At 39.6% G+C, this 23,438-nt stretch overlaps 1 long non-coding RNA gene across 2 annotated transcripts in view; it reads right to left on the bottom strand.

Moving 5' to 3' along the window:
- Gm34265 overlaps positions 1-23,438 on the bottom strand; it is a 182,994-nt gene that overhangs the window by 14,316 nt on the left and 145,240 nt on the right. The window contains exon 5 of one of the 2 annotated variants that reach the window (XR_877010.2): positions 4,405-4,497. The exons of the other annotated variant lie outside the window; for it this stretch is intronic. This is a non-coding gene — a long non-coding RNA (predicted gene, 34265). The remainder of the gene's footprint in view (positions 1-4,404; positions 4,498-23,438) is intronic. 2 annotated transcript variants of the gene reach the window in all.

Here is a 23,438-nt window from a genome sequence, read left to right on the forward strand (position 1 = left end):
AAGTTCAAGAGCATCCTCGCTTACATGAAACACGGTCTCAAAATATAAAAAATAATGATCTAATACAGGCCCCACTCCCAAGAGTACCTGAGAAGTACAAATAGACTCTACAGGAGAAAATAAAGACAACTCAAGCGTGGGGAGTCAGGATATGAAAGTGAATATGGGAAAAACGGGGAGATGAACTGAATCAAAACACAGTGAATGAAATTCTCAATGAATTAATGCAAATATCATTGAAAGTTTTAAATGTATGTACACAGTAAAATATGATGATATCCAACTAATAGTTCTCTCTATAACTAGTCAGATCTTCACCAACAACCCCTCCTTCCAACTTCAGCGTTTTTCTTTTCAATAGCCAATTACTTAGAACTAGTCTGATTTCATAAGGTCTCCCCAACCCCAGGACTTTCTTTTTTTCTGTCCCTTTAGGGTCTACCCAAGTCTACATGATTGGAGCCTCCTCTGGAATATTCTAGCTTTTCTCCTAATTCTTGAAAGGAGAAGACGAGATGAAGGACAAGAACTTTCCTCAATAGACAACACAGCCAGAATTCTGTAAACGTCGCTCCTGGTATCAGTTTTTGGTCTAAAAGATGCAAAATGCACCTGGCTAACAAGGCATCCAGGAAAGAGAATCCAGGTGCATAGCTGTGTGCCCAGCTACAACTGGGTACAGGGAGTGGTGTTATTTCTAAGAATAAGACTAGCACAATGGTAAGTGGAGAATACTTAGCAGCATCTGCCACAGAATAATACTGTTCAATGAATTTATGACAAAGTCCTGGAGATTAAAACTATTTAGATAGTAAGGAATGTTCTCACACAATTATCAACATCCCTTCCGCTGCTACATATGTTCTAGTCCACTCTGTCCTGGCTGAGGGTGTAAATCAGTAGCTGGCAACCAAATCACTCAAAGGGAAATCCTGCTCCCTTGGTTATTTTTTAATAAACATTAGCTTTTGTTTTTAATTCATTTAACTTCCCCATAAGGAAAAACTTATTTAAAAATACCAATAAAACTTGCAAAATAATATCCTTGAATCAACATCTCATAATTATTAGGTTATGTCTCTTGGGAAAAATAATTAAAATAAGTAATAAATTGTATAGTACTTCAGGAATGTGTTATAAATTAAGCTTAAGATGCAAAATGAATGTTTACTAAACTACCATGATAAATCTTTTCAAAAAGATGGCTTGCTTTTGAGCTTCAAGACAAAGCATTATTAGCCTGTCAATGAACGATATTGTTTAAAATATTGTTTAAAATGATAAAGTTTACATTTTTTACAATCCACTTATACAAAATCATTCCCAAAAGAATCACATATGTTTTAAATATTTAAATTTTCTATTTTAAACAGTGGAAATCTGTAAAACATTAATGAAATTAATATCACAAAATTATATTTGAGTAATGACACCTGAAAATCCCAAAATGTGCTCCTTAATTGTTGGCAAAGATCTCTCTGACATGCTTTTTGTTCAGATCAAAATGTGTGGAGGATTTTGCTTACTTATAAAAGGAAAGCATAGGCTATGCCCTGCCAAGAAAGAAAAGGGTATTCCACACAGTATGGGCAGAATCAGGGGCACACGAGTTTGAAAGACTAAAGCTGGGAGTGAGAAGGGGAGTAAAATGTCCAAAGTCAAGTTCCAGGAAAGGTCAGAGTGGAAGAATAGACAACTGCCATGAGGGTTAGGAACAGCAACTGTATCCTGAAGAGCAGAGCACATGAGCATTAAAGGTAAGAGCCAAGGCTGGGTCAGCTCAGTTTGCACTTAGGAATGTCACGAGACAAAAGTCAGTGGATGGCAGTGGCAAAGAGAACCTGAGGTTAGACCTGTATGGTGATAAAAAGAAAGGAAAGATTTCTCAGCCCCACAGAGTTCACTAAAGAATTTAATTTCTTTATCATCATTTTTTCAAGCAAATAAAATTTTCACCAATGGTTAAATATATTTGAAAACTCAAAGCTGATTATTACAAAATACTAAAAAAAGTTTCACATGTAAATTTCTATCAGTATTAAATTTTTACATATTGAGGATACATTGCAAGCCAACAGCATGTTAACCAATTGTGTCTGCAAAACAAATGAGTACATTTTATTATCTCTTAAATATACTTTAAATATCATATAATCATAATAAATTATGTATTATATGTTTAAATATATTATATTATATATTATACTATTTGTAACATATTATATATTATAGTATATAATATGTAACACATATATATCTATTATATGTGTTATTATATATTATGATGTATACAATGTATAATATTCTCTATATTACCTATATTATATATAATACATATATGTATTATATTATATATTTTATATAATATATGGTTATAATATTGTATTATATTACATGTTGTAAATATAATAAATAACATACCACATCAAAAATTGATTTTATTCTAATCTCTTGGGTCATCAGATTTAACCATGCAGCTTGTAAAATTACTTTCAAGTGCAGCCATTTCCATCTCCCTTTCATCGGCATCTATAAAAATGAAGAACTGACCTTGTACTGACCTCTCTCCCTATCTATGATTAGTTTTGATGTCTTTCTTCCTATAATCCACATGGTCCACTCACATGCACATTTCCAATATTCAGATGATATCCAGCCCATTCATTATATGTTCATTTTATATATATATATTCATTATATATGTATGTGTGTGTGTGTGTGTGCACCGTATAAGAGAGTGTGGCATTCGAAAATAATTATCCTTTTCATCTGTTCTATATCTTAATTAAAAAAATAAAGTATCTCCTTTTCTAGCATATGATGAGAGAGGTAGCCCTGGGGTCACTAAAACAGGAGAGCTGGCCCTGCCTCTCACCTGCTGCAGCATTCAGGAGAGCAGGCTCTGGACCTCACTTGGGCAGCAGAATAGAGCTGGCTCTGGCTTTAGGTGTTGCTGGGGAGCCAGTCCTGAGGGCCTGAGAGTGGTAGAGTAGATGGGCTCACCAGCTCAGATTCCTCTCAGGTCCAGATCCATGGCTTTGAGTTGGCCCACCCCAACATCTAAACCCCACCAATGAATTCCAGATGTACATGAAAGGGTCAGACCTATAGGTCCAAAACTACAAGATCCCAGTGACACAGGACAACAGCAGGCTATTCAAGAAGAGTCCTAGGGAGGTTCCAGTATTGATAGAGTAACAGAAGCCAGAGCCTCAGACCAGACCAATACATTGAAATGAAGATGTGCAAGCAAAGTGAGGACAAAGGGTATACTGTGGGACACACTGCACCACGTTACAGCTTCCACAGTGAGATTTGTTTTATGTGTTGGAGATGGGGAGGTTACAATGTGGAGGGTGGGTACAAGGGGAGGGGGAGGTGAGTGGGGTTAGGGTACATGATGTGAAATTCACAAAGAGCTAATAAAAGTTTTTTTAAAAAATGAAAAGAAAAATATCTTCTTTGTAGCATATGATGCTACATAGTACCATGGAAAATACTGGTGGACAGGATTATAATTTAAACTATTGGATGTATTTGGCAGAGAAGAGAGGGGACAGAAAGAAAAAGAAAAAGAAATCACCTGTGTGACTCCACAGACTCTGTGCCAAAGAAAAACTATAAGAAATTGACAGCAATTCTCCAAACAAATGGGCAGAAGTGGACTCCAGGAAGGTGTGGCAAAAATATATCCTAATGCAGGAATTCAACACGGGGATGTCTGCTACTCCCTGGAGACCTTGCTTCCTTTTGACCACAGGCTATATGACTAAATGACAAGGACAAAGTAGCTGCTACAGCAGTTGGAAGTTGAAACAAAGAGAACCACAAAAAGTTAAAAACCCGGGGAGCTGGCCCCACAGATAGAGAGAACTAGGAGGTTTAAATGATGTCGTAACGAATAATAATGAAGAACGCCTGATCTCTTGTTGTCATGGCAGTAAACTGAGATGTTTGTCTCTTCTGAGAATTCTCTCCGGAAGCCTAATCTGAAATGGGTCTGGAATCACGCCCCTTCCTCCCTGCCAGCCCCACAGGTGTTAGCCAGTATTTTAAAACGAACTGTCCTCTGAAAGAAAAGAGCTTACATAAGTTCCTGCGGCATATAAACTCACAATAAGAAAACTCCCAAACACATGAGAAATCAACCCATGTAGGAGGAACATGGAGGCCACTTGTGCATAAACTCTGCGGGGGCGGGGGCTGTAGCTGCAATGGTATCTCCTGCAGGAGGACCTAACTGAGGACTGCCTGGGAGACCAAGGATTGCTAATAGAGATAATGCCAGCCAATTGGGAACTGTTGTTTAGAAGAGATGCTTTCTTGGGACCAATAGGGCCGAAGTGGAGGGTATTAAATGTGCTTACAGCAGTGGTCAGAGGAGCTTGATGCATCGTTTCTTACCTGATCCCAGAATCTGTTCCTGGCTACCTCACTTCCAACCCCCAAGGACAAATAGGGTCAGGCAGCAGGTGGTCCAGGGTACAGGCACTAAACCTAGGTATAAAAAATCAAATTAGGCATAAAATTCAGATAAATTAACAAAAGGCAATGCCAGACCCACACATGGTAGGTGGTAAAATACTCTGATGCACAATTGAAATAAATGTGTTTATTCTATTTAAAGAAAACAATAACAAAAAATCTGACACAGATCATACCACTACAAACTATTTAGATTTTTTTTAAACTTCTAGAAATCAATTTTGTTAAAGTCTACTCAAACTTTTGTAGGTTTTGTTTGTTTGCTTGCTTGCTTGTTTGCTTGCTTTAGTAGACAAGGTTTAAACAACTCCTCCTTCCAAATTAAGGGGTGTGGAGAATGAGGAAAAATGAGAAATAAAACCATGAATGTTCAATTTCATTGGGATTAAGGAAAATAAAAGTAAAATTGGAATACAATACAATTGTACATGTGAGTTAGTTGTTGTAGCTGTTGTTCATTGTTTCCCTTGGTGGTACGTAACATTCATGGGTATCTTGGTTTGTTTCAAGTAGGTGCTGAAATACAGATAGGATTTTGAGAAATCCCTTTGACAGGTAACACCAAGAGTCTTGATGAGCATTCAAGGATGATAAAAAAACCAATAACGTGTTTGCTATTGACCACTGGAAACACTCTACACTGTGTCAAATCTACCCCAGAATCATGTCATTTCTGGGACATCCATGATCTTTTGTCTGGAATGGCCATGTAGGTAAGCTTCCATCAGGCACTAGAAAAAAAACTCTGGTCAGAGACATGAAGGAAGATTCTACAAGAAACTCAACAAACTGAGAAGATATAGATAGGTCCCAACAGTTCGCTACAGTGCATTTATTCTCATTGGATGTGCTAGAATGCTAGAAAAGACCCTGGTACATAATAGGAATACAAGAATAAACTGTGTTAAACCCTTGTAATGAATACAGGAGTGGTGAGTGCTCACTTAGCATATGTTAGGCTCTTAGCATACATAAGCGTTCACCTAGCACACATTAGCCTCTGGGTTTAATAACTATATGAGGAAGAGGAAGAAGGAGGAGGAAAGTGAGGAGGAAGAAGAATTCATCACATGGAACTTGTAAAATGTCTATTACTGAGAGAATTTTCTGAGAAATTCAGCATAGGCTTACTTTGCAGCAATACCTACTATTGCATTGTGACATAAATTAAATCAGAAATACTTATGTTACTTATGGTAAATGTTGAAAACTGATCACCTAAGGATTCATTTTAAGACACTGAGACAAAAACAAAAAACAAAAACAAAGAAACAATGTAAACAAAATCAAGGAAAACCAAAAGATAAGAATAAGAACTACCCTTCTGCTTGGTCCTTACTGCTGGGGCAGAACCCTAGTTGGTCTGCTCCCCTGAAGACTCTATATCCTGATCCATCCCAGAGGATCCACTGCACTCAGAGCAGTTGGGAAGAACACCCCAATCCCCTCCCAGAGTCCCTGAGCTGCTGCTGGTAGCCTGGTAGACTTGGGACCCATCACCCACCAAAACCCCACTCTCACAAATACCACTTTCCTGCCTTCTATTCCTCCCACCCTTCCCAACTGGTCCTTGCTACTGGGGCAGACCCCTGGTTGGTCTGCTCCCCTGAAGACTCCATATCCTCATACATCCCAGAGGACCCGCTGCACTCAGAGCAGGTGGACCCACTACACTCAGAGCAGTTGAGAAGTTGAGGACAAGGACCCTCTGCACTCAGAACAGTTGAGGATCTGCTGCTCTCAGAGAAGTTGAAGATTAGTACAGTTGGTCAACAGTTTGACTTCTTTACGGAAGATCCAACAGTCTGAAGGCCTCCCAGGAGATCTACTGCAGCCAGGGCAACAGATCGGCAGCTTCTCTGCCCCTGTGAAAAGCCCCCAAATAGGGAGGTCCTACAGGTGGTCTGATACAGCCAGGGCCACAAGCCTACCAGGAGACCTGAAGCAACCCAGGGACAAAAGAGGCAGACTCAGAACAGTCACCCAGATAAACAAACACCAGGAATAGGCGAAAGGCAAGCACAAGACCATAAGATGCCAAATTACATGTGCATCATCAGAACCCAGTTCTCCCACCACAGCAAGCCCTGAATACACCAATACATCTGAAAATCAGGAATCTGTCCTAAAATCCTATCTCATGGAGATAATAGAGTCATTTAAGGAAGATATCAGTGACTTACTGAAAGAAATACAGGGAAACACAGGGAAACAGATGAAGGAATTGAATAAAGCTATCCAAGACCTAAAAGTAGAAGTAGAAACAATAAAGAAAACACAAGTGGAGGTAAACCTGGAAATGGAAAACCTAGGAAAGAAGTCAGAAATTACAGATGTGAGTATTACCAACAGAATACAAGAGATGGAAGAGAGAATTTCAGGTGTAGAAGATACAGTAGAAGAGATTAACACAACTGTCAAAGAAAATTCAAAACATAAAAAACTCTTAACCCAAAGCATCCAGGAAATTCAGCACAATGAAAAGATCAAATCTAAGAATAATCAGAATGGAGGAGAACTAAGATCCCCAGCTCAAAGGACCTGAAAAATGTCTTCAACAAAATCATAGAAGAAAACTTCCCCAACCTAAAGAAAGAGATGGACATAAAGGTACAAGAAGCCTATAGAACACCAAATAAATGGGACCAGAAAAGAAAATCTTCCTGTCATATAATTATCAAAACACTGAATGGACAGAACAAAGAAAGAATATTAAAAGCTGCAAGGAGAAAAGGCCAAGTAACATACAAAGGTAGACCTATCAGAATTACACCAGACTTCTCAACAGAGACTATGAAAGCCAGAAGAGCCTGGTCAGAGGTCATGCAGACTCCAAGAGAACACAAATTCCAGTCCAAGCTACTATACCCAGCAAAAATCTCAATCAACATAGATGGAATAACCAAAATATTCCAGGACAAAACCAAATTCAAACAGTATTTATCTACCAACCCAGCCTTACAGAGGATCATGTAAGGAAAACTCCAACAGAAGGAAGATACCTGCACCAAAGAAAGGACAAGATATTAAGCATCTCACAACAAAGTCAAAATCAGAGAACCAGAAGCACATAAAACCACCTACCAAAACAAACATGTCAGGAATCAACAGTCATCTCTCTTTAATATCTTTCAATATTAATGGACTTCAACTCACTTTAAAAAAAGACATATACTAACAGACTGGGTACACAAACAAGACCCAACATTTTGCTGCATATAAGAAACACACCTCGACAACAAAGATAGGCACTATCTCAGAGTAAAAGGATGGAAAAAGTTCTTCCAAGCAAATGGTCCAAGGAAGCAAGTAGAAGTTGCCATCCTAATATCCATTAAAATAGACTTTCAATCAAAAGTTATCAAGTGTGATGAAGGACACTTCATATTCATCAAGGGGAAAATCCACCAAAAGAAATTCTCAATTCTGAACATATATGCCCCAAATGCAAGAGCACTAAAATTCATAAAAGAAACTTTACTAAAACTCAAAATTCACATGAAAGCCCACACAATAATAGTGGGAGATTTTAACACCCCACTCTCACCAATGGACAGATCATTGAAGCAGAAACTAAACAGAGACACAGTGAAACTAAGAGAGGTTATGAACCAAATGGATTTAACTGATATCTATAGAACATTTCACCATAAAAGAAAAGAATACAACTTCTTCTCAGCACCTCAATGTACCTTCTCCAAAATTGACCATATAATTGATCACAAAAGAACCCTCAACATATACAAGAAAATTGAAATAATACCATTCATCCTATCAGACCACCAAGGCCTAAGGCTGGTCTTCAATAACAGCAAAAACTACAGAAAGCCCACCTACAAGTGGAAACTGAACAGCGCTTTACTCAGTGATAACTTGATCAGGGAAGAAAGAAAGAAAGAAATTAAAGACTTACTGGAATTTAATGAAAATGTTGACACATCATACCCAAACCTATGGGACACAATGAAAGCAGTGCTAAGAGGAAAGTTCATAGCACTAAGTGTCCTGGTTAAAAAAAAAAGTGGGAGAGATCTTACTCTAACATCTTAACAGCACACCTGAGAGCCCTAGAACAAAAAGATTTTGGGCAAATTCACCCAAGAGGAGTAGAAGGCAGGAAATAGTCAAACTCAGGGCCGAAATTAACCAAATAGTAACAAAGAAGACAATACAAAGAATCAGCAAAACAAAAAGCTGGTTCTTTGAAAGAATCAACAAGATAAATAAACCCCTAGCCAAACTAACTGAAGAGCTAAGAGGCAGTATCCAAATTAATAAAATCAGAAATGAAAAGGGAGACATAACAACAGAAATGGAGGAAATTCAAAAAAACCATCAGATCCTGATCTAAAAGTCTAAAACTCAACAAAACTGGAAAATATAGATGAAATAGATGGTTTTCTAAAGAGATGCCACAAACCAAAGTTAAATCAGCTGCAGGTAAACTATCTAAACAGGCCCATATTACACATGGAAATAGAAGAAGTCATTAAAAACCTCCCAACCAAAAAAAGCCCAGGGTCAGATGGGTTTAGTGCAGAATTCTACCAGACCTTTAAAGAAGACCTGATACCAAGTTTCCTAAAACTATTCCATAAAATAGAAACAGAAGGAATACTACCTAACTGGTACTATGAAGCCACAAATACTCTGATTCTTAAATCACACAAGGACCAACCAAAAAAGAGAACTTCAGACCAACCTCTCTTATGAATATCATTGCATATATACTCAATAAAATTCTTGCAAACCAAATCGAAGAACACATCAAAACCATCATTCACCACGACCAAGTAGGCTTCATCCCAGGAATGCAAGGTTTGTTCAACATACAAAAATCCATTAACATAATCCACTATATAATCAAACTCAAAGAAAAAAATCACATGATCACATCTTTAGATGCTGAAAAAGCATTTGACAAAATACAGCACCCCTTCATGTTAAAAGTATTGGAGAGATCAGAAATTCAAGGCCCATACCTAAAAATAATAAAAGCAATTTACTGCAAACCAATAGCCAATATCAAATCAAATAGATACATAAAGGAATCCCACTGAAATCGGGGACAAGAATGCCCACTCCCCCAGTTCTATTCAATATAGTTCTCGAAGTGTTAGCTACAACAGTAAGACAACAAAAAGAGATCAAGGGGATACAAATTGGTAAAGAATAAAGGTATCACTATTTACAGACTATAAGATTGTATACATAAGCAACCCCAAAAATTGTACCAGAGAACTACTCCAGCTGATAAACAGCTACAGCAAATTGGCTGGATATAAAATTAACTCGAATAAATCAGTAGCTTTCCTTTATACAAAGGATAAACAGTCTGAGAAAGAAATTAGGGAAACAATTCCCTTCCCAATAGCCACAAACGGTATAAAATATCTTGGGATAACTCTAACCAAACAAGCGAAAGACCTGTATGACAATAATTTCAAGTCTCTCAAGAAAGAAATCAAAGATCTCAGAAAATGAAGAGATCTCCCATGCTCGTGGATTGGCAGGATTAACATAGTAAAAATGGCAATCCTACCAAAGGCAATCTATAGATTCAATGCAATCCCTATCAAAATCCTAACACAATTCTTCAAAGACATGGAAAGAGCAATTCTCAAATTCATCTAGAGAGGCAAAAAACTCAGAATAGCGAAAACAAATCTTTTTTTTTTCCATTTTTTATTAGGTATTTAGCTCATTTACATTTCCAATGCTATACTAAAAGTCCCCCATACCCAACCACCCCCACTCCCCTACCCGCCCACTCCCCCTTTCTGGCCCTGGCGTTCCCCTGTACTGGGGCATACAAAGTTTACGTGTCCAATGGGCATCTCTTTCCAGTGATGGCCAATTAGGCCATCTTTTGTTACATATGCAGCTAGAGTCAAGAGATCCGGGGTACTGGTTAGTTCATAATGTTGTTCCACCTATAGGGTTGCAGATCCCTTTAGCTCCTTGGGTTCTTTCTCTAGCTCCTCCATTGGGAGCCCTGTGATCCATCCATTAGCTGACTGTGAGCATCCACTTCTGTGTTTGCTAGGCTCCAGCATAGTCTCACAAGAGACAGCTACATCTGGGTCCTTTCAATAAAATCTTGCTAGGGTATGCAATGGTGTCAGCGTTTGGATGCTGATTATGGGGTGGATCCCTGGATATGGCAGTCTCTACATGGTCCATCCTTTCATCTCAGCTCCAAACTTTGTCTCTGTAACTCCTTCCATGGGTGTTTTGTTCCCAATTCTAAGGAGGGGCATAGTGTCCACACTTCAGTCTTCATTCTTCTTGAGTTTCATGTGTTTAGCAAATTGTACCTTATATCTTGGGAATCCTAGGTTTGGGGCTAATATCCACTTATCAGTGAGTACATATTGTGTGAGTTCCTTTGTGAATGTGTTACCTCACTCAGGATGATGCCCTCCAGGTCCATCCATTTGGCTAGGAATTTCATAAATTCATTCTTTTTAATAGCTGAGTAGTACTCCATTGTGTAGATGTACCACATTTTCTGTATCCATTCCTCTGTTGAGGGGCATCTGGGTTCTTTCCAGCTTCTGGCTATTATAAATAAGGCTGCTATGAACATAGTGGAGCATGTGTCCTTCATACCAGTTGGGGCATCTTCTGGATAAATGCCCAGGAGAGGTATTGCTGGATCCTCCGGTAGTACTATGTCCAATTTTCTGAGGAACCGCCAGACTGATTTCCAGAGTGGTTGTACAAGCCTGCAATCCCACCAACAATGGAAGAGTGTTCCTCTTTCTCCACATCCACGCCAGCATCTGCTGTCACCTGAATTTTTGATCTTAGCCATTCTGACTGGTGTGAGGTGGAATCTCAGGGTTGTTTTGATTTGCATTTCCCTGATGATTAAGGATGTTGAACATTTTTTCAGGTGCTTCTCTGCCATTCGGTATTCCTCAGGTGAGAATTCTTTGTTCAGTTCTGAGCCCCACTTTTTAATGGGGTTATTTGATTTTCTGAAGTCCACCTTCTTGAGTTCTTTATATATGTTGGATATTAGCCCCCTATCTGATTTAGGATAGGTAAAGATCCTTTCCCAATCTGTTGGTGGTCTTTTTGTCTTGTTGACGGTGTCTTTTGCCTTGCAGAAACTTTGGAGTTTCATTAGGTCCCATTTGTCAATTCTCGATCTTACAGCACATGCCATTGCTGTTCTGTTCAGGAATTTTTCCCCTGTGCCCATATCTTCAAGGCTTTTCCCCACTTTCTCCTCTATAAGTTTCAGTGTCTCTGGTTTTATGTGAAGTTCCTTGATCCACTTAGATTTGACCTTAGTACAAGGAGATAAGTATGGATCGATTCTCATTCTTCTACATGATAACAACCAGTTGTGCCAGCACCAATTGTTGAAAATGCTGTCTTTCTTCCACTGGATGGTTTTAGCTCCCTTGTCGAAGATCAACTGACCATAGGTGTGTGGGTTCATTTCTGGGTCTTCAATTCTATTCCATTGGTCTACTTGTCTGTTTCTATACCAGTACCATGCAGTTTTTATCACAATTGCTCTATAGTAAAGCTTTAGGTCAGGCATGGTGATTCCACCAGAGGTTCTTTTATCCTTGAGAAGACTTTTTGCTATCCTAGGTTTTTTGTTATTCCAGATGAATTTGCAAATTGCTCCTTCTAATTCGTTGAAGAATTGAGTTGGAATTTTGATGGGGATTGCATTGAATCTGTAGATTGCTTTTGGCAAGATAGCCATTTTTACAATGTTGATCCTGCCAATCCATGAGCATGGGAGATCTTTCCATCTTCTGAGATCTTCTTTAATTTCTTTCTTCAGAGATTTGAAGGTTTTATCATACAGATCTTTCACCTCCTTAGTTAGAGTTACGCCAAGATATTTTATACTATTTGTGGCTATTGAGAAGGGTGTTGTTTCCCTAATTTCTTTCTCAGCCTGTTTATTCTTTGTATAGAGAAAGGCCATTGACTTGTTTGAGTTTATTTTATATCCAGCTACTTCACCGAAGCTGCTTATCAGGTTTAGGAGTTCTCTGGTAGAATTTTTAGGGTCACTTATATATACTATCATATCATCTGCCAAAAGTGATATTTTGACTTCCTCTTTTCCAATTTGTATACCCTTGATCTTCTTTTGTTGTCGAATTGCTCTGGCTAATACTTCAAGTACTATGTTGAAAAGATAGGGAGAAAGTGGGCAGCCTTGTCTAGTCCCTGATTTTAGTGGGATTGCTTCCAGCTTCTCTCCATTTACTTTGATGTTGGCTACTGGTTTGCTGTAGATTGCTTTTATCATGTTTAGGTATGGGCCTTGAATTCCTGATCTTTCCAAAACTTTTATCATGAATGGGTGTTGAATCTTGTCAAATGCTTTTTCTGCATCTAACGAGATGATCATGTGGTTTTTGTCTTTGAGTTTGTTTATATAATGGATTACATTGATGGATTTTCGTATATTAAACCATCCCTGCATTCCTGGAATAAAACCTACTTGGTCAGAATGGATGATTGCTTTAATATGTTCTTGGATTCGGTTAGCAAGAATTTTATTGAGGATTTTTGCATCGATATTCATAAGAGAAATTGGTCTGAAGTTCTCTATCTTTGTTGAATCTTTCTGTGGTTTAGGTATCAGAGTAATAGTGGCTTCATAAAATGAGTTGGGTAGAGTACCTTCTACTTCTATTTTGTGAAATAGTTTGTGCAGAACTGGAATTAGAACTTCTTTGAAGGTCTGATAGAACTCTGCACTAAACCCGTCTGGTCCTGGGCTTTTTTTGGCTGGGAGACTATTAATAACTGCTTCTATTTCTTTAGGTGATATGGGACTGTTTAGATGGTCAACTTGATCCTGACTCAACTTTGGTACCTGGTATCTGTCCAGAAATTTGTCCATTTCGTCCAGGTTTTCCAGTTTTGTTGAGTATAACCTTTTGTAGAAGGATCTGATGGTATTTTGGATTTCTTCAGGATCTGTTGTTATGTTTCCCTTTTCATTTCTGATTTTGTTAATTAGGATTTTGTCCCTGTGCCCTTTAGTAAGTCTAGCTAAGGGTTTATCTATCTTGTTGATTTTCTCAAAGAACCAACTCCTCGTTTGGTTAATTCTTTGAATAGTTCTTCTTGTTTCCACTTGGTTGATTTCACCCCTGAGTTTGATTATTTCCTGCAGTCTACTCCTCTTGGGTGAATTTGCTTCCTTTTTTTCTAGAGCTTTTAGATGTGTTGTCAAGCTGCTAGTATGTGCTCTCTCCCGTTTCTTCTTGGAGGCACTCAGAGCTATGAGTTTCCCTCTTAGAAATGCTTTCATTGTGTCCCAAAGGTTTGGGTACATTGTGGCTTCATTTTCATTAAACTCTAAAAAGTCTTTAATTTCTTTCTTTATTCCTTCCTTGACCAAGGTATCATTGAGAAGAGTGTTGTTCAGTTTCCACGTGAATGTTGGCTTTCCATTATTTATGTTGTTATTGAAGATCAGTCTTAGGCCATGGTGGTCTGATAGGATACATGGGACAATTTCAATATTTTTGTATCTGTTAAGGCCTGTTTTGTGGCCAATTATATGGTCAATTTTGGAGAAGGTCCCGTGAGGTGCTGAGAAGAAGGTATATCCTTTTGTTTTAGGATAAAATGTTCTGTAGATATCTGTTAGGTCCATTTGTTTCATAACTTCTGTTAGTTTCACTGTGTCCCTGTTTAGTTTCTGTTTCCACGATCTGTCCCTTGATGAAAGTGGTGTGTTGAAGTCTCCCACTATTATTGTGTGAGGTGCAATGTGTGCTTTGAGCTTTACTAAAATGTCTTTAATGAATGTGGCTGCCCTTGCATTTGGAGGGTAGATATTCAGAATTGAGAGTTCCTCTTGGAGGATTTTACCTTTGATGAGTATGAAGTGTCCCTCCTTGTCTTTTTTGATAACTTTGGGTTGGAAGTCGATTTTATCCGATATTAGAATGGCTACTCCAGCTTGTTTCTTCAGACCATTTGCTTGGAAAATTGTTTTCCAGCCTTTCACTCTGAGGTAGTGTCTGTCTTTTTCCCTGAGATGGGTTTCCTGTAAGCAGCAGAATGTTGGGTCCTGTTTGTGTAGCCAGTCTGTTAGTCTATGTCTTTTTATTGGGGAATTGAGTCCATTGATATTAAGAGATATTAAGGAAAAGTAATTGTTGCTTCCTTTTATTTTTGTTGTTAGAGTTGGCATTCTGTTCTTGTGGCTGTCTTCTTTTTGGTTTGTTGAGGGATTACTTTCTTGTTTGTTCTAGGGCGTGATTTCCGTCCTTGTATTGCTTCTTTTCTGTTATTATCCTTTGAAGGGCTGGATTCGTGGAAAGATATTGTGTGAATTTGGTTTTGTCGTGGAATACTTTGGTTTCTCCATCTATGGTAATTGAGAGTTTGGCCGGATATAGTAGCCTGGGCTGGCATTTGTGTTCTCTTAGTGTCTGTATAACATCTGTCCAGGCTCTTCTGGCTTTCATAGTCTCTGGTGAAAAGTCTGGTGTAATTCTGATAGGCCTTCCTTTATATGTTACTTGACCTTTCTCCCTTACTGCTTTTAATATTCTATCTTTATTTAGTGCATTTGTTGTTCTGATTATTACGTGTCGGGAGGAATTTCTTTTCTGGTCCAGTCTATTTGGAGTTCTGCAGGCTTCTTGTATGATCATGGGCATCTCTTTCTTTATGTTTGGGAAGTTTTCTTCAATTATTTTGTTGAAGATGTTTGCTGGTCCTTTGAGTTGAAAATCTTCATTCTCATCCACTCCTATTATGCGTAGGTTTGGTCTTCTCATTGTGTCCTGGATTTCCTGGATGTTTTGAGTTAGGATCCTTTTGCATTTTGTATTTTCTTTGACTGTTGTGTCGATGTTCTCTATGGAATCTTCTGCACCTGAGATTCTCTCTTCCATTTCTTGTATTCTGTTGCTGATGCTCAAATCTATGGTTCCAGATCTCTTTCCTAGGGTTTCTATCTCCAGTGTTGCCTCGCTTTGGGTTTTCTTTACTGTGTCTACTTCCCCTTTTAGTTCTAGTATGGTTTTGTTCATTTCCATTACCTGTTTGGATGTGTTTTCCTGTTTTTCTTTAAGGACTTCTACCTGTTTGGCTGTGTTTTCCTGCTTTTCTTTAAGGGCCTGTAACTCTTTAGCAGTGCTCTCCTGTAATTCTTTAAGTGACTTATGAAAGTCCTTCTTGATGTCCTCTATCATCATCATGAAAAATGCTTTTAAATCTGGGTCTAGATTTTCAGTTGTGTTGGGGTGCCCAGGACTAGGTGGGGTGGGAGTGCTGCATTCTGATGATGGTGATTGGTCTTGATTTCTGTTAGTAGGGTTCTTCCGTTTGCCTTTCGCCATCTGGTAATCTCTGAAGCTAGCTGTTATAGTTGTCACTGTTAAGAGCTTGTACTTCAGGTGACTCTGTTAGCCTCTATAAGCAGACCTGGGAGGGTAGCACTCTCCTTGGTTTCAGTGGGTAGAGTATTCTCTGCAGGAAAGCACTCTTCTTGCAGGGAAGGTACCCAGATATCTGGTGTTCGAACCGGACTCCTGGCAGAAGTTGTGTTCCACTCACTAGAGGTCTTAGGATCCCGTGAGGAATCCTGTGTGGGCCCTTGCGGGTGTCAGGCAACTTCGCTGGCCAGGAAGCCCTGGGCTGGAGTGGAGCGGAAGGGGCTTTTGTCCCGGGTCAGGCCCGGGCAGTCTGCTTCCCTATGTACCGCAGTCTCTAGTTCCGCGCGATTGGATTGGGGCCGGCGCTGTGTTCCACTCACCAGAGGTCTTAGGATCCCGTGGGGAGTCCCGTGTGGGCCCTTGCGGGTGTTGGGCAAGACTCTGCTGGCCGCGAAAACAATTCTTAACAATAAAAGAACAGCTGGAACCATCCCTGACCTCAAGGTTTACTACAGAGCAATAGTGATAAAAACTGCATGGTATTGGTACAGAGACAGACATGTTGATCAATGGAATAAAATTGAAGACCCAGAAACAAGACCACACACTTGTCACATGATCTTTGACAAAGACCCCAAAAATATACAATGGAAAAAAGAAAGCATCTTCAATAAATGGTGCTAGTCTAACTGGCTGTCAGTAAGTAGAAGAATGAAAATAGGCCCATATTTGTCACCTTGTACAAAGCTCAAGTCCAAATAGATCAAGGACCTCAACATAAAACCAGATTCACCAAATCTAATAGAAGAAAAAGTGGGAAAGAGCCTTGAACTCATTGGCACAGAGGAAATTTCCTAAACAGAACTCCAATGACTCCTAAGATCAAAAATTGATAAATGGGACCTCATAAAACTAGAAAGCTTAAGGCAAAGGACATAGTCAATAAGACAAATCGGCAACCTACAAAAGAACCAACAAGCAGATGAAAGAGTCAGTTGCAGTTATTGGTACCCAACCAATGGACAGAAGCAACTGACCTCTGTTGTTGAATTATGGAAGGCTAGAAAAAGCTGAGGAGAAGGGCGATTCTGTAGGAGGTCCAGCAGTCTTAATTAATCTGGACCCCTGAGATCTTTCAAATACTGGGCCACCAAACAGACAGCATACACCAGCTGATATGAGGCCCCTAACACACAGTAGAGCACTTCCAAGTCTGTGTTCACTCAGAGATGAAGCACCTAACCCTCAAGGGACTGGAGACCCCAGGGAGTTTAGAGGTCAAGTAGGGTTGGGGGGCATTCAAGTGGAGATGGGGTGGGGTGGGGAGGAGGTATGGGATGTGGAGCAGTCGGAGGATGAATGGGGAGAGGAAGGGAATGGAATATGAAGTATGAAAAATAAATTACAAATTAAATTAAATTTTAAAAAAAGAATAAGAACTACCATATATGTTTTTAGGAAAGTTCTTGCTATGTAACCTGGGTTGTTCTTTAACTTGTATCCCTCCTTCCCCTCTGGATAAGCACTGGGATTGTGGGTATGTACATCACACCTGACAAGAAGAATTAGTCTAAGTAGGTGACAGAAGAATCATTGGAAAAACTAAGTCTAAAGTTAGGGGGGTTTTAAGTATATTAAATTAAAGCCATCTTTGCAGAGAGTGAGAGAGAGCAAAAATAACTGATTAAAATAAGAACATAACTGCAGTTACAATAGAGAGTGAAAAACTATAAAGATGTCATGGGCATAGCAGTAGAACAGTCTGAAAATCCCCTTTGGAAGCTACAAAGCCTGACACTATTACTGATGCTATGGTGTGTCTACAGACAGAAGCCTAGCATAGCTGTCTGAGATAGACACTTACAAACTCAACCAATGGACTGCAGTCAGGGACCCCTGTGGTTAAATTAGGAAAAGGCTGGAAGAAGCTGAGGAGGAGGGTGACCCCATAGGAAGACCATCAGTCTCAACTAACCTGGACCCCTGAGATCTCTCAGACTCTGAGCTCATGTATACCAGGCAGCATACAGGAGCTGGTCTGAAGCCCCTGTCACATATACAGCAGAGGACTTCCTGGTCTGGCCTCAGTGGAAGAAGGTTCACCAAACCTTCAAGAGACATGAGGTTCCAGAGGGTGGGAAGGTCTGGTCGGGGGTGACATCCTCTTGGAGACAGGGGAGGGGGAATGGAATGAAGAACTGTGGGAGGGCAGACCAGGAGGTGGATAACAACTGGACTGTAAAAAATAAAATAAAAGTAATTTTTAAAATCTCCTTTGCAAAATGAAACAATCAATAGTTTAGAATTGTTATACAAAGACAGCACCATATTTATATGGCTTGACAGACAAGTTGATGCCAAATGGTCAAAGAATAAAGCATTCCAGTTTTGTACAATTTATGTTTCAATGATTACAAGGCCAGGGATAGATGTAAAGAGAATATGTCTCTAGCTACTGCTGTGATGATGTGTTGTAGTTTACAAACATAAATGATTAAATAGCTTTGGCAAAGGAAGAGAAGCAGATGAATGGAAGTGAACGGGAAACCCATTACCAGAATTATGCACATGTACAAACACCATCTGAAACATAGCATTGGCAGAGGTAAGCAGGACCAGACAGGAAACCATAGAAGCAAATGGCATTTCAAATGCAAAAATAAAATCAAAGCAAATGAAGATAAAGAACAAAACTAGAAAATATGTCGGAAGAAAATAAAGAGAAATTATTTTATGAAGTCCAAATGAGAAAGAACAATATAGGCATGGATAGATGATAGATAGATAGATCGATAGATAGATAGATAGATAGATAGATAGATAGATAGATAGATAGATAGACAGATAAACAGAAAATAGATACATACATAGATGATAGATACATAAATGGATAGATAGATGGATATGTACTAGATTAGATAGAGATGGATGGATGGATAGATAGATGGATAGATGGATAGCAGCTGAGGAATTTAACAACTTCAGAAATAAGAATTAGCACAACTCATATGTGACATGTATAATCTACTTAAGAGGTAAAAAAGGAAACAAAAATATTTTTAAAGGACTATCTACTAGAAAAAGAAAAAAAAAAAAGCTGAAAGCAACAGAAAGTTCACAAAAGCAGAAGCACAGAAGCCAAATAGACAAAGGTGCTCCGTGCTTAGTATCAGAGAAGCATAAAGCAAATAATGAAACTGTTCCTTTTCAAACCCACCTACTTGACAAAAGCTAAATAAACCAAAAGCTTAAGGTACATGCAATAAGGTACTGTGGTGCTCTGCCGCTGAGAGTCCAAGGCGATAAAGCTGTTGTGCAAAACATTTTGGCACCATCTAGCAAATTAGAATGCCACATAGCTAAAGATCCACCGATTTCCACTCCAAAGATTACTCTGAGGACACTGTGTGTCTATTAACTGGGAAACATAATGTTGTTAACTGTGTTGTTTTTAATAAGAAAGAAAAGAATCCCAGGAGCAATTGCAAAGGAGATCCAAATGAGGAATTTATTTCTAGAGATTTGGGGTTTGTTTGGTTTGTTTTGTGATTAAAGGATTTTAAGATATAAGATTAAAGGATTTAAGATTCACAGAATGTTTTTCTCCTTTCTTTCTCAATATGTTTGTTATTGGTATATAGAAAAAAGGGCCAGAGGGTCAGTTCAGTGAGTACATACAAGACTGGCCTGAACCTACTGTGGAAGAAGAGAACTGACTCACAGAAGTTGTCCTCTGTACTTCATATGTGCCTAAACACAGACACACAGACACACAAACACACAGACACACCACACACACACACACTTGCAATAACAATAATAACAATAATAATAAATAATAATGAAAATAAAATTTTAGAAAAGATACTGATTTTCATGTTATTTTTATAGCTTGCTACTTTGTTGAAAGTGTTTATTAGTTGTAATAAAAATAGCCTGACAAAAGAAACTTTTTTGGATATTTTCTTTATTTACATTTTAAATGTTATCCCCTTTTCTCAGTTCACCCACCCTGAAACCTCCTATCCCCATCCTCTTTCCCCCTGCTTCTATGAGGGTGTTCACGCACCCAACCATCCACTCCTGCCTCCCGCCTCCCATCCTCGAATTCCCCTACACTGGGGCATCGAGCCTTCACAGGACCAAGGGCCTCTTCTCCCATTCATGCCTAACAAGGCCATCCTCTGCTACATATTCGGATGGAGCCATGGGTCCCTCCATGTGTACTCCTTGATTGACGATTTAGTCCTTGGGAGCTCTGGGGGGTCTGGTTGGTTGATATTGTTTTTCCCACTATGGGGTTGCAAACCCTTCAGCCCCTTGAGTCCTTTCTCTAACTCCTCCACTGGGGACCCCGTGCTCTCTCCAATGGTTGGCTACAAGCATCTGCCTCAGGTTCTGGCAGAGATTCAGGAGACGGCTATATCAGGCTCCTATCAGCAAGCACTTCTTGGCATCCACAGCCTTTGGTGCCCAGGTGGGCCAGTCTCTGGGTGGCCTTTCCTTCAGTCTCTGTTCCACACTTTCTCTCTGTATTTCCTCCTGTGAGTATTTTGTTTCCCCTTCTAAGGACCAAAGCATCCATACTTTGGTCTTCCTTCTTCTTGAGCTTTATGTGGTCTGTGAATTGTATCTTGGGTATTCTGAGCTTTTGGGCTAATATCCACTTATCAGTGAGTACATACCATGTGTGTTCTTTTGTGAGTGAGTTACCTCACTAAAGATGATATTTTCTAGTTTCATCCATTAGCCTAAGAATTTCATGAATGCATTGTGTTTTTTTTTATTATTAGATATTTTCTTCGTTTACATTTCAAATGTTTACTTTCCTAGTTTACTAGTTTACTTTCTTAGTTTACTCTCTGAAAATCCCCTATACCATCCCCTCCCCCTGCTACCTAACCCACCCACTCCCACTTTCTGGCCCTGGCATTCCCCTATACTGGGGTATATAATCTTCACAAGACCAAGGGCCTCTCCTCCCATTGATGGCCAACTAGGCCATCCTATGCTTCATATGCAGCTAGAGACATGAGCTCTGGGGGTACTGGTTAGTTCATATTGTTTTCCTCCTATAGGGTTGCAGATCCCTTTAGCTCCTTGGGTGCTTTCCCTAGCTCCTCCATTGGGGACACTGTGTTCCATCCAATAGCTGACTGTGAGCATCCACTTCTGTGTTTGCCAGGCACTGGCAGAACCTTTCAGGAGACAGCTATATCAGTCTCCTGTCAGCAAAATCTTGTTGGCATCTGCAATAGTGTCTGGGTTTGGTGGTTGTTTAAGGGATGGATCCCCAAGTGGGGCAGTCTCTGGATGGTCCTTCCTTCAGTCTCTGCTCCATACTTTGTCTCTGTAACTCCTTCCATGGGTATTTTGTTCCCCCTTCTAAGAAGGAATGAATTATCCACACTTTGGTCTTCCTTCTTGAGTTTCATATGTTTTGCAAATTGTACATTGGGTATTCTAAGGTTCAGAGCTAATAACTACTTATTAGTGAGTGCATATCATATGTGTTCTTTTGTGATTGGGTTACCTCACTCAGGATGATATCCTCCAGATCCATCCATTTGCCTAAGAATTTCATAAATTCATTATTTTTAATAGTAGTACTCCATTGTGTAAATGTACCACATTTTCTGTATCCATTCCTGTTAAGGGACATCTGAGTTCTTTCCAGCTTCTGGCTATTATAAATAAGGCTGCTATGAACATAGTGGAGCATGTGTCCTTCTTACCAGTTGGAACGTCTTCTAGGTATATGCCCGGGAGTGGTATTGCTGGATTTTCTGGTAGTACTATGTCCAATTTTATGAGGAACTGCCAAACTGATTTCCAGAGTGGTTATACCAGCTTGCTATCCCAAGAAACTTAATGAGACAGGATTCATTTGACTTTCAGTTCCAGAATGACAGGATCCCTCAGGATGAGGAGGGAATAACAGCAGCTGTGAATCATACAGCAGTAGCTAAAGACATACTCTACATCCCACCCCTGGCCTTGTAAGCATTGAAAAATTTTGTACAAAAATTAGAATGGCTTATTCTTTGACCATTTGGCAGCAACTTGCCTGTCAAGCCATTTAAGTATGATGCTGTCTTTGTATAACAATTCTAAACCACTGATTACGTCATTCTATAAATGAGATTTTCAGACTGTTCTACTGTTATGCCCATGACATCTTCTTACTCTTTCACTCTCTATTGTACCTGAAGTTATGTTCTTATTTTAATCAGTTATTTTTGCTGTTTCTCCAATCTCTCTCTCTCTCAAATACAATAACAAAAAGTAAAATTTAAAAAAATGTCAACTAAAAATATGAACTATTTACAAAAAGTCTTATGACTCCGTGTTGGCCTCTTTTCCTGAGGACATGTTTTAAAAATTTCAGAAGCAGCCCTGGTGTGACACTTGTACTCCCAGCACTTGAGAAAGAGAGGCAGAAAGATTTCAAGGTTTCCCTGAGCTTCCTACTGAGACTATATCTTCTTTTTAAGGTTTTAGAAGCAAGATACTCTACAATCACGTTATCTGTTTTTCATTCCTACACTACTTAACTGATTCCACTGCTTACTTCCACTAAGATTTCCAACACTGGGGATGTCACGCCAGCTCACGGGCCTTTCTACCAACCCTCTCTTTATCACTTTATTATATATTTTTATTTAATTTTTTTCAAACTATACATTATGATCATGTTTCCTCTCCCTAACTCCTACCAGATCCTAGCCACCCAATGTTAGTCTATCTATCTATCTATCTATCTATTTATCTATCTATCTATCTATCTATCTATCTATCTATCTATAATGTTTGCCCAGGAAGTGGCACTATTTGGAGGTGTGTCCTTGTTGGAGTAGGCATGTCACTGTGGGCATGGGCTTTAAGACTGTACTTCTAGCTGCCTAGAAGTCAGTATAGATATAGAGCCTTCAGATGAGTCTTCAGTTCCTCCTGCACCATGCCTGCCTGGATGCTTCCATGTTCCTGCCTTGATGATACTGGACTGAACCTCTGAATCTGTAAGCCAGCCACAATTAAATGTTGTCTTTTATAAAAAGTTTCCTTGGTCATGGTGTCTGTTCACAGCAGTAAAACCCTAACTAAGAAATCATCTCTAATTCTATCTCTATCTCTATCTCTATCTCTATCTCTGTCTCTGTCTCTGTCCCTGTCCCTGTCTCTGTCGCCTCTGCCTCCTGCCTCTGCCTCTGCCTCTGCCTCTGCCTTCTGCCTCTGCCTCTACCTCTCTGCCTCTCTGCCTCTCTGCCTCTCTGCCTCTCTGCCTCTCTGCTTCTCTGCCTCTCTGCCTCTCTGCCTCTCTCTCTGCCTCTCTCTCTCTGCCTCTCTGCCTCTCCTCTGCCTCTCTGCCTCTCTGCCTCTCTGCTTCTCTGCCTCTCTGCCTCTCTGCCTCTCTCTCTGCCTCTCTCTCTCTGCCTCTCTGCCTCTCCTCTGCCTCTCTGCCTCTCTGCCTCTCTGCCTCTCTGCCTCGCTCTCTCTGCCTCTCTGCCTCTCTGCCTCTCCTCTGCCTCTCTACCTCTCTGCCTCTCTCTCTCTGCCTCTCTGCCTCTC

The sequence above is a fragment of the Mus musculus genome, chromosome 17, assembly GCF_000001635.26.
Source record: "Mus musculus strain C57BL/6J chromosome 17, GRCm38.p6 C57BL/6J".
Taxonomy (NCBI): Eukaryota; Metazoa; Chordata; class Mammalia; order Rodentia; family Muridae; genus Mus; species Mus musculus.